Raw genomic sequence first — 13344 nt, forward strand, 5'->3', positions numbered from 1 at the left:
GTAGCCTTTTTTTGCACTTTCAAATTCTAACAAGGTGTTTCAAGTAGACTATGATGCTAGTGGTACCACAATAAGGGTTATTTTGAGTCAAGAATGTAGACCTATTTCTTAGTTTAGTGAGAAAATGAATGATGCCAAAAGAAAATATTTTGTTTATGATTAGGAATGTTATGCTATAGATCAAACTTTGAAGAAGTGGAGACACTGTCTTCTTCCTAAGGATTTTTTTTTGTATACTGATCATCAAGCTTTCCAATATTTGAATAGTCAAGGAAAATTAAACCAAAAGCATTTGAAGTGGGTTGATTTTTTGCAGAGTTATTAAATTTTATTGAAATACAAGAGTGTGAAGTCTAATAGAGTTGTAGATGCTCTTAGTAGAAGAAAATTTTTGCTAACAAAAATGTAGATTAAGGTGGTTGGGTTCAAGGAACTCGATAATTTATATCCAGAGGATCCTAATTTTGTTGAAGCATGGAATGTTTGTACATAACCTGTAACACTTGACAGGATGAAGTGGTTGAATTTCATAATCCAAGATGGTATGTTGTTCAAAGGAAGTTAGCTATGCATTCCAAGAAGTTAAATGAGAGATAATCTCATCAAGGAGAAGCATAGTTGAGGGTTGGTTGGACACTTTGGTAGAGATAAAGCCATTTATTTGGTTGTTGAGAACTATTATTGGCCATAATTGTAACAAGATTTCAAGAAATTTGTATAGAGTTGCAGAGTATGTCAGATGGTGAAAGGAGTGAAGTAGAATATAGGATTGTATCATCCATTACCTGTACTAGAGAAGCCATGGGAGGATGTCATCATGGATTTCATTCTTAGATTACCAAGGATTCAACGAGGGCATGATTCTATTTTTTTATTGATTGACAAGTTTTCAAAGATGACATATTTCATTCCCTGCAAGAAGACTAGTGATGGTGTTCATGTGGTAGAGTTGTTTTTTAGAGAAGTGGTAAGACCACATGGTCTGCCAAAGAGTATAGTTTTAGATCAAGATACCAAATTTGTTGGGTATTTTTGGTGTACATTGTGGAAGAAACTGAAGACAGATTTGAAGTTCAGTCCATCACGTCATCCATAGACAAATGCGTAGACAGAAGTTGTGAATTGCAGTTTGGGAAACTTGTTGAGATATTTGGTTGGAGATAAACCAAAAGGATGGGATCTAATTTTACCATAGGCATAATTTTCATATAATAATTCTATCAATAGGAGTATGTTAGAAATATTTAGAATAAATGAGAGATGGGGGGTGAATTAGTTACTCAAGGTCCTTAAGTACCATTTTAACAATTAAACACAAACTTCTTATCCTCTTGTTGCTTGGTCTCTACTATAAAACTATCATAAACATAACTTTCTTTGCATAATGAAAATATTATCAAATGTAAAACATATAAAGCATTCACCATAGATTTTGACACTAGGGTTTTACATGGAAACCCAATTTGGGAAAAACCACCAGCAACATCTCACTATTTTTTCACTCTTTTGAAGTGAGCCCTATTAGGAGACAACCCTATTAAAGGTTACAAAACATACTATTAAATGTGACCTTATTAAAGGATTTAATCACCCTCTCAGAAGTGGCCTTGTCAGAGGACTTTGATCATTCCATTTAGAATATCAAAGAGTTAAAGAATTTACATAAAGTGTTAAGTCTTCAAATGATTGTTAGTTCAGCCTTTGTTAAAAGGATTTCAATACAAATTGTTTATAATGATTAGAAATAAAATAATAGGTTTTGATCTATGTGATTACAACTCACTTTTGTAAGTTTAGATCTCTACTCGGTCCTTATGTTGGCTTACAAATAAGCCTTCCATTGATGTCTCTAATCTTTATTTTCCTAGAAAACCTTCAAGCAATCAGTTCACCCTTCTCAATGACACTTAAGCCTTATGCTCAAATTCACCTATTAATATCAAAATCATCTCTACAAGCTTTCTCTTTTAGGTTTGAATTTATTCACATACTTGTGTTTTTTTGATCCACCTCTATATGTATGTGCCTCTTCCATACACTTGCACTCCACTGTCTTTTTTGTTCAGCTATATACCTCTTTAAATAGGCAATTCTTGTTTTATCGTTTCCCATCAGCACTGTAGATTGTAGGGTTTACGATCATGTTCAACACAATTCATTGCATCTATCCATCTTCTTGATCATCCTCTAGAAACTTATTTGGAATCTGTCTGTTAGGTCTTTACCTAATCCTCTCCTTGAATTTAACAATCCAACTCATCAATCTTATCTTCAACATAATTTACATCTCCCAAGAAATCAACTATGTTGGCTTGATCTCATGATTTCCTTGAATTTATTCTCATACTATCACTCGACAATCTCTAACTTTTGACACTCAGTCATCACTAAATTAATTAGTCATTATTACTCTTTTGGTTCGCCATCAACAATCTTCCTCTATCGATATTGGTGCTTGGTCAACACTAAATTTGCTTGGCACAAACTGTAGCTCGGTTGACACTAGCATCACTCAACATTCGTTAGCCTTTTACTCTATTTCTTAGCTTGGCTTAACTTTCTTGACATAAATAATCAGTTTTCTTTATCAAATTTTATCTAATCAAATGTCCATTGTAACTCCCTTTTCATAACTTCAATCTTTCCTCTAGGTGCTATTGTTATGACCAACTTCTCAAATCCTCTTCATCAATCAAATAGATATGACATTTAGATTAGTTAGCAATATTTCTTATCAATAGATTTGACATTAATGACAAAACAAGAATTGTTCTAATTGTAAGTTTCTAACAATAATTTAGTTACCATACAATCCAAATATTGATGGGAATATCTCAAACATCAAAATACTATCAATAATTTAGTTACCATACAATCCAAAATATTTTTCTACCCTTTGCCATTCTGATTCTTCTTTTCTAATTTTCTCCCTCTGAAATGATAGATCTCCGTCTTTGATATATCTCTCTCATTTATGTGTTATTCTTCTTTGAAAACAATCTTTGTATACTCTCCCTCTTAAGTAATCTCTCTGTCTACTTATTATAATCTCCCTCTTTGACAACAATGTCAAAGACACTTAACTTCCTGAGCTTCAAAACTCTTCATACATATGAATTATGTTGATTTTTCATGTTTGGTTGATTCTTGGCATCTATCTATGACTAATCTATTATGTCGTACTAAATTATCTACCTTAGGCATGTCCCACAGTAGAGTTGTATTGCATCATTGTGTAGGATATTTGACTAGCACATGTGATGTAATGCACCTTGTCTTCTTAAGTAGCTTTGGTTAGGGGAATCGCCCCTAGTTTACCTCTAAGATATTTATGAGCATCTTTAGGTAAGGGTTTTTTGAATATGTCAACAATATGTTTCTTGGTATTCACATATTCTAGCTTTACTTCTTTGTGTTGAACTAATTCCTCAAGTAGTGATACTTGATAGCAATGTGCTTAGTCTTGGTATGCATCACTAGATTCTTTGAAATGTTGATAGCACTTGTGTGTTATCACAATAGATAATCACTAGTTCTATAACCTCTTGTTTTATTCCTTTCGGTAATTGCTTGATCCATGTTATATTTGAACAGTTCACTGCAGCGCCATATACTTGGCTTCAATTGTTGATTGGGAAATACAATTCTATTTTTTGCTTGTCCATAACACCAATCTCTTTCCTAGAAAGAATGCACCTCTACTAGTGTTTTTTCTGTCATCAATATTCATTGCCTAATCTAATTTAGTGAACATCTTAAATTCAAATCTATCACTTCTTTTGTAATATAATCCATAGTCTTTTGTACCTTTTAGATATCTCATTATCCTTTTTACATCCATCATGTGATTCTCTTTCATATTTTTTGAAAATCTAGCAACTATTCCAACTACCAAAGCAATATCTAGTCTGTTGTGAACAACATATTGCAATTTTCCAATCATCAATCTATACATAGTCTGGTTCACATTAGTAGAATCATTATTCTTAGATAGCTTATGTCTTATTAACATAGGTGTACTCGCTGGCCTTGAATCTTCCATACCAAAATTCTTTAGTGTCTCCTTGATGTATTTGGATTATGTAATGAAAATACCAAACATCATTTGACATACTTGTAATGCAAAAAATAATTTGATCTCACCAAACATAGAAATTTTAAATTTCCACTTCATTTCATCAGCAAATGATTTGCATAATGCTTCTCTTCCTCCAAATATAATATCATCAAAGAATATTTTAGATAACAACACTTTATTATTTTTACCATTCTTCAAATATAGGTTATTGTTATCAATTGTCCTTTCAAAACCAATCTTCACCAAATAGTTATGTAATCTTTCATAACATTCTCTTGGGGCTTGCTTCAATCCATAAAGGGCTTTGTTCAGTTTATATACCATATTCTTCTTTTTTGGATCTACAAATCTTTTAGGCTATTCAATGTACACTTCTTCCTCAAATATACCATTTAAAAATGTAGATTTGACATCCACTTGATATACCTTGAATTTTTTGTAGGCTGAATATGCAAGAAAAGTTCTGACTCCTTCAAGTTTATCCACAGGAGAAAAAGTTTCTCCATAACCAACTCCTTCTTGTTCATATCCTTTGTATACTAATCTTTCATTGTTTCTTGTTACTTCACCATTCTCATTGAGTTTGTTCCTAAAAACCCACTTTGTTCCAATAACATTTTTATCTTTCAATCTTGGCATTAAAGTCCAAGTATTGTTCTTCTTAATCTAGTCAATTTCCTCATTTGTTGTTTGAATCCAATCTTTATTGTCTAAATCATCTTTTATATTCTTGGGCTCAAATTCACAAAGTAAGCATGTGTCATCTTTGAATCTTCTTCTTGTCATAAAACTTGATTCAACATCTCCAATTATTTGTTCAAGTTTGTGATGTCTTCTTACATGTTTTTCTAGGATAGGTAGTTTCCTTCTTGGTTCTTATACAAGTTCATATGGAAAAATAATCTCAAGCTCATTTTCTCTTTCTTGTTCAATTTTTGGTTCATGTTCTGCATGCTCAACATTTTCTATATCATGGTCAACATTCCCTATGTATGACTCAACATCTTCTATTTGTTGCTTGGCACCCACTCTCTGTTGCTTGGAAATTTGTATTTGCACTCCATCATTTCCTGTCTAATGGAAACTTGTAGCTTGATTTGCTTATCCATTTGAGTGTTGGGAGCATCATCATTCACATAAAAGAATGTATTGTAGTCTTTAGATTCTTCACTACATGAAGTGCCACTTCTTTCTGCAAACATATCAACTTTCACAATTGCACTTTCCACTACTTTGTCAGTGTTAGAATTTTAACACTTATAACCTTTGCTTTTGGTGGAATAATTGTTGTCACAGAGGTTTGCACCCTTGTCCAAAGTCTTACCTAAGGACAACCTTGTGAAACATGGAAACAACCTCCAAGCTATGGGACTTGAACTATGAGGTTGAATCTCTGAAGAAGGTCGGCTTCCTCTTACTATTAAGGTGCACCTAACTATTCTTGGAGAGGAAAAGGGAGAAGGAAAGCATGAAAAGCATATCTACATATTCTAGTCTAAGGGGGTGATGCACCAAAATAGAGTGTTCAAACCAATCCTTGCCCATTCATGCACTATTGAACCATTATGAAACCAAAAGATATACACATTTAGACTTGTTTTAATCTAACAACCACATGCAGATCAGAAAACTCGAATGAATGACACAAGGAAAGAGAGATTCACTTATATATCATTCACAGGCCAAAAGAGATACAGTCATGCAGGTTACAGATCTCTACAAAGCACCAATGAGAGGCGAAGGATTCTTGCACTTTACATCAATGGTTGAAGGAGATAAGGCAGAATACCATACAGTTCATAACAAAAGGGAATTTACAGTGAAATTGTAGTGAAATATCAGAGAAGTCAAAGAAGAGTCAACCTGAACAAAATCTACAAAATTTGCCTTTATAGTTCAGGCATCACTGGGATGTCCTCTAACTATAATTACTTTGCAACCACTGCATTGAAGTCCTACAAAGAAAAATCATGGGGATCTAAAAGAAAATCTGATCTGAGTACAGATCTAGATGCAATGATATTCAATCCTTGTTGGAACAGGCCCCTGAGAAGACAGAAATGGTGCCATTAAATTGTCTAACCAAGTAGATGGATCGGATCAGAAATGGTGGAGTGTTTTCCCATGTCCAGCATTCATTCAAAAGTGGTTGGAAATCATCATAGGGATCAGATTGTGCAAAAAACCTTGATTTCCCTTGTTTCAGGCTTGTGAATCAGCAAGGATCAGTAGGTCAACTGAACTCTGCAAGCAAAATAGGCCATGTGGACCAATCGCCTCATTTCATTTTGCCACCTTGAAAAGTCTTCCCGAGTTTGACCATGTCTTCTTTACTAACTACGCCACCTCCTAATCGTGACTGCCTCAGGAAACTGTGATCGCCAACCTTAATCGTGCTACCTTCACTATCGATACCCTGGCCGAGCCAGCAAAGACATGTGTCACTTAGGCGCTTCCTCGCAAAGTTTAACTTCCTTGCACCTTCATATTGTGAGGAAGCACCGATCATTGATCTGTTTGCATCGAACGGTGATCAAAACCCTATAGAACTGCATACTTGGTCAGCTGAATGGGCCAATGCGATCCGTCATCATACTATGACTCACCTGACAATTTCCACAGAAGACGAGCCATCGTTACCTCTTGAGAAAAGTGGGCCCATGACATCGCATCGTGCCACGTGTCGCAAGGGTGCATACCCACAATAATTAAAACCCTTGTACTTCCATCAAGTGGGAAAGTGCCAACCCTTGATCCTCGTAGATCTGGCGATGGAAGTTCCTCAGGAATTATTCTTTGAACAAGGTAGGCCTATGACGTCGTTCCCTCCACGTGTCACAAGGAGGCATGCTTGCAATGCTTAAAGCTCTCGCATCTTAATCTTGTCGGCAAGCGTCGGCCCTCAATCATCTTGCATTAGACGGTGAACATAACTTGTACTTTTTGAACCTCTACGAACATCTGTCATGACATCATCTAGACATGCATCACCAAGGTGCTTCCTCGCACTATTTAAAGATCATGCATTTTCAAAATGCGAGGAGGCACCCACCATAGATCTGAACAAGATTTGATAGCACAGAAAATGCAAGCCAGCGAAGGAAAACATAAGGTTTTATGATTTTATTGTTTAATATTCCACAACATTTGAATAATATTAAATCTTAGAACTAGTTGTTGGGCAGGCTACGTTTGAATTCAAATCTTTGGCGGGGCAAAAATAAGCAACATTTCTGGTGACTCAGAGGGGATGCAAGCCTGCTATGCATCAGACCAGTGGCCTTGCATGTCCATTGGGCTATAGAGTCATAAAAATTTGGATTTGTGCACTATAGAACCCTAACCCTACCTTTGTAGGAACAAAACACTAAAGAACTGGAAAACCTGCCCTTTGTAACTGAAACCAAAGACTGAAAACCTTCTACAAAACACATGTGTTCGTGCACTTCTTAGAAAGCTGGAAAACAATTGAAAGGAAACTACTTTACCTATGTATAGGAAAATTCAATCCCTGTCAGAAACATGGTTTGAGATGGATCCCGTTGACTAGGATGGGCAAAACTTCACCATTAGGCCTACTCAATTGAAAAGCATTGGCCTGCTTGCACCTGACAATCAGATAGGGACCGCTCCATAGTGCATCAAATTTTGAGTGCCTCCCTGGTTTTTCCTTGTCTGCATCCCATTTCAAGACCAAGTCACCCTCCTTAAAGGTTCTGACCCTAGCCTTTTTATCAAAGTTCCTTTTCACCTGCTGTTGATGTGTCTCTAGGGTCTGCATGGCCTGATTTCTTCTTTCTTCTAGTTCCATCAATTCTACCATTCTCACTGTCATGGCATCATTGTCAATTAGCTCTAGTTGATGAGCTAGTTCTAGGAATGGGAACTCCAATGAAATTGAAAGCCTTGCTTCTCTACCATATACTAACATGAATGGTGAATTCTCTAACGACCTCTTAGGTGTTATCTTGTTAGCCCATAGAGCTATTCTCAATTTTTTATGCCAGCACCTTTGGTTATCTTCTATTGTCCTCTTTCTAATCCTAATCAGGTTCTTGTTGGATGACTCAGCCAAGCCATTACCCTGAGTGTGGTAGTTTGAAGATGTGCTCAAATAGATATTATGGTCAACTGCCCATGCACAAATCTAAGCTCCTACAAAAGACTTTGCACTATTTGAAATGATGGTTGAAGGAGCACCAAACTTGGTCACAATTCCATCAAGGAACTCAACAACTGAAGATTCTACAACATCCTTCAATGCAACTTCCTCTGTCCATCTAGTGAAGTAATTTGTAGCAGCTAAGATCCACTTGTGACTAGAACTGGAAGGAGGATTGATAGGGCCTATGAAATCAAATCCCCACTGAGCAAAAGGCTAGTCCACCTGGATAAGATGGAGAGGAAGGGTTGCAAGCTTTTGCTTACCAAAGAAGAAGGCACATTTCTCACACTTCCTTACATACTTATGACAATCATGAAACAAGGATGGCTAGTAGTAACCAGCTCTCATTATCTTCATTACAATTGTTCTGGCTGAGAAGTGACCACCATCAGGACCATCATGAAGTTCTTTGATCATCCTTTCAGCTTGGTCTATGTCAATGCATCTTAATAGGGCTCTATTAAAATCTTTCCTGAAAAGGACACTATCAACTATGAAATAAGGAATTGACTACAATCTATACTGTCTCATTTTAGCCCTATCTAATCCTTGAGAATACCCATTGCCTAATAAGTTCTTCATATCATCCATCCAATTCCTTGGGTTATCATTTCTTGCCTCTTGTTCCTCTGTTAATACCATGGCAATTTCCTCATCTGACTCCTGAGATGATATCATTTGTTTACACAATCCCTTTCCTCTCACCAGCTTGGTGATCTGGATGTCAACATCATATTCCATCACTTTTGTAATCCAAACAGCTCATATCTTTGCTCAAAAGGAAATCTTTCACACTGGCATGGGGCACTAACAAATGAATCTTATTGTGAGATAGGAGGTGTCTAAATTTCTTCAAAGCTCTGATGACTGCAAGGGCTTGCTTCTCTACAAAACTGTACTTGTCTTCATACTCTTTAAGCCATTCACTAAAGAAGGCTATGGGTTGCTCCTCATTTTTATCATTTGTTTGAGTCAAGACAGTAGAAATACCTGACTCACCACCTAGGGTATATAGGATGAAATCCTTCTCAAAGTTTGGATTAATGAGAGTAGGGGTTGAGGCTGTGGCTACCTTGATCTCTTCAAAACTTTCTCTCCCTTCCTTGGTCCATGCAAAGACCATACTTTTCTTGAGCATAGCTATAAGGGGTTTCACCATGGTAGCAAGATTAGGGATAAATATTCTCACAAAATTTATCCTACTAAGGAAACTTTGCAGCCCTTTCTTGTGTTTAGGAAGAGGAAGAGCAAGTATTGCTTTTGTTCTCTCTAGATCAATGGTTAAGCCATCTTTAGATACAATGTGTCCTAATAATTTTCCTTCATCGATAGCAAAGACACACTTTTTTGGGTTAAGGGACACCCCAAACTCTCTACACCTTGAGAATACCTGACTAAGATGATCAAAATGATCCTCCACATTCTTTGAATATACTATGATATCATCAAGGTAAACTAATACAAACTTTTCAATCATTTTTTTGAAAGCCATCTCCATTGCCTTCTGAAATGTAGCACCTGCATTGGTTAATCGAAATGGCATTTTACAATAAGCATAGGTACCCCACTTGGTGGCAAATGCAATCTTGTATCTATCAGACTCGTTGACTAGTACTTGATTATAGCTAGAAAATCCATCAAGAAATGAAAACCTCCTTGAACCACTGACCTTGGACAAAATCTACTCCATGGAAGGAAGAGGATGGTGATCTCTAAGGGAAGCTTGGTTAAGGTCCTTAAAGTCTACACACAATCTAATTTCTCCATTCTTCTAACTAACAGGGACAAGGTTCACTACCCATGATGAGTGTTTGATGGAGAAAATTATATTGGCCTCAATCAATTTGGATAGCTCCTTTTTCATTAAGGGTTCAATTTTAGGATTCGCTAGCCTCTGTTTTTGTCTTACTGGTTTGACATCATCAATTAAATCTATGGTATGCTGAAACAACCTTAGGTCAAAACCCTTTAAATCATCATACGTCCAGGCAAATATATCATTAAACTCTTGACATAAATGAATAAAACTTTCTTGTTCAATTTTAGAACATACCTTCCCCAAGTTTAAGGACTTTCCATCAGCAATCATGATTGGAGCGTGATCATCTTGGTCAATAGCTAAGTTCATGACTCTACCTCTCGCTTGGTCATCAGGGTTAAAAACACTTTCTAAAGTAATGAGACCTTTAGGAAATTTGTTGGAGTTGAGATTAATGATTTGGTCCCCATACTGATCTTGTAGTCTTTACTGGTTTCTATCTAAAAATTATGCTTCATTCTACAAGAATCTCACAATCTGTTCATCAGATTCAAACACTTGCCAATGTATGTTATTGTCAGTGATGGCAGGCCTTACTACCACTCTAATTTGTTGCCCTTTCTTCTCCTCAAGATTCCCTGGCACATCAAAAGATGCACCTATTGCTGCAAGTCTATCAGCATGTCTATTTTCTTTTCTAGGGATGCTCTGAATATTAAATGCATTGAAACCTTCACGCAAATCCCATACCCTATGTTTATAAGAATTAGGCAAGCCATTATTGGTGGTATTTTGATTTCTCACTTGGTTAACCACCAAATCACTATCTCCATATACACTTAAGGCCTGAATTCCTCTTCTTTGAGCAAGTAGGAGACCCTGAATCAAAGATTCATAATCAGCCACATTGTTAGTGCAACTAAATTGGAGCCTAAATGAGAAGTAATACCTTACTTGTGTAGGAGAAATCAACATCACACCAGCCCTTGATCCATTTTTATTTCTTGAGCCATCAAAGTACATGCTTCATATCTCACTCATATCTTTTGTAGTCCCCACAAGATTGGGAATGAGAGCATCTTTCTCTAATATACAATATGTACCGAGGCCTATCTCAAGGGTTTCTAGCATATGATCAAATTGATATGCAGTAGCCCACTCATCCAAAAGGAAATTAGGTACCCGTGCTAGGGAAGTGGTGGGTTCATTCACTACGTCATCCTCATCTACTTCTAGGATAGTGCAATTCATGTTGATGAGATTAGGGGTGTAGGGTTCAATATGATAAAGGGCTAGAGGCTCTGCTCTGATTGAAGCTTTGACGCCATATCTTGTTCTGAAAAACATATATGACCAATCAGAAGATATGTAACCACCTATTTGGGTAGTGAAGTCTCTTGACAGACAAATGGCAAAATGTGGCTTGACTTTAGCAACCGTTATATCCTGAGTTACAGTACAACCAAGGCATGCATGTAGGGTCATCTCTATATTCCTAAGGATCCCTATAGTCTTGATGGTACTACCATCCAACTGTAACACATCCTTAACAATGGGCTCATATTTCATCTCCAAAGCATCAACAACACACCTAGGCATCACTGAACTACTAGCCCCTGAATCAATCATGCAATTGTGGACTAGTTTACCCCCTACAATTAGAGAAACATAAAATGGAGGAGGTCTAACCTTTTTACTTGTTTTTTCCCTATCTATAATTGTGGCATTTTCCATGCTAGGTGTCTGATCCTTTGGTTCAATACTCTCCAATTCCTGCTGCAGCAACCTCTTTTGCATGGGTATAGTGGAAACAACATCCCACATGGGAATATTCACGTTTGTCTTCTTCATTTTTTCTACCACGCTGAATGGAGTAGAGGGCACTTTGGAAGAAGCCTTGGGAGTTGTCCTTGCAGGAGGTTGGGATGGAACGACCAGAGGGTCACTCACATCCTTCTTGAGATTACTTTTCCTTTGCTGCTGGAAAACATTTGATTGATAATCTACTGCTGATTGCTCATGAGGTGTTGCATTTGAAGTTGAGGCTTGATTAGGAGGAGGAAGCGTAGCATCTTCAATAGCTCTTCTTTTGCTCCTAGTATTGTGAGCAATGGAATCCTGGTTTACATTACAATGTTCCTCCATTTGATAATTCATAAAGGAGCAATCACCTTGTCCTTGCATATATGGGGCCTCTTTAAGTTGGTCCTCCTTGTATGATTGTCTTGTTGTAGGCTCTTGGATGGTCAAAGCCAAATAGGATTCAACCTTCTGACAAATAAAATGAGCATAAGAATAGTTACAAGAGGGACAAAAGTCCTGATCTTGGGCCATGTTGTTTTGAGGAACTATGACCCTACTGTGATTTACATTTGAGGTTGAAGCATGGCTATTCTGTCTATTCTGATCAAAAGAATTATTTCCATAATTATGATTTGGAGGCCTACCACTATTCATTGTTTAGTGCTACAATTGATGAGCATTACTACCTTGAGCTTTCCTTTCTAAAGTCACCACCTTGTTGCTCATTTTCTACATCACAGAGAAACTATCTTCCAGTTTCCTTTCTTGGCCTTGCAATCTCTTATCTATGTTTAGCATCATAGATTGCATCATCTCTTTGATTTCATCTATCCCATTTGAAGATGTGGAAGTAGGAGGGACTGGAGTAGGGGATTGTGAGGTGGACATTGTGGGAGGAGGAGCCATTGTTGGTTGATGGTTTGGGACTTCAGGGAAAAAGGGCATAGGAGGCCTTGGATCTAACTTCCCTCCTTGTATCAATATGTTTTCAGCCCTTATTGTTGTGTCATAAGCGTTAGGTAAGGTATCCCCTCCCATGGTTTGGATTGTAGTAGCAATATCACTCTTAAAAACTCTAAGGTAATGCAAGAAGGCATTACCAGGGGTAGGCTTCACTAAAATAGGTATTCTATGCCATGTTTTTTTAAATCTATAGTTGAAATCAGTCATGCATTCATGGGGGGCCCTTTTTATGGTAGTCAACTGCTCTAGAAGTGATAGGTAATCACTTTTGTCCTCAAAGTGTTTGCATAGTCCTGCTCCTAACCCATCCCAATCTCTTATAGAACCATGAGCCAAACCTCTATACCACTGTAGTGCTTTTCCTTTCAAAGATAATGCTAGAAGCCTAACTGCAACATCATCCTCTGTAATACCATGAATATTACAAACATTTGCAACCTCTTGAATGTGTTATGAGGGAGAGATAGAAGTTTCACCAATAAACTCTGGTATACTTTTAAGTGGAGCTATTGGTATGTCATGTCTTTGTGCCAACAAAAGAGGACTTCCACCATTAAAGCTGGAAAAAGTATGAGC

The sequence above is a fragment of the Cupressus sempervirens genome, chromosome 10, assembly GCF_028749045.1.
Source record: "Cupressus sempervirens isolate cs-2001-9-10 chromosome 10, ASM2874904v1, whole genome shotgun sequence".
Taxonomy (NCBI): Eukaryota; Viridiplantae; Streptophyta; class Pinopsida; order Cupressales; family Cupressaceae; genus Cupressus; species Cupressus sempervirens.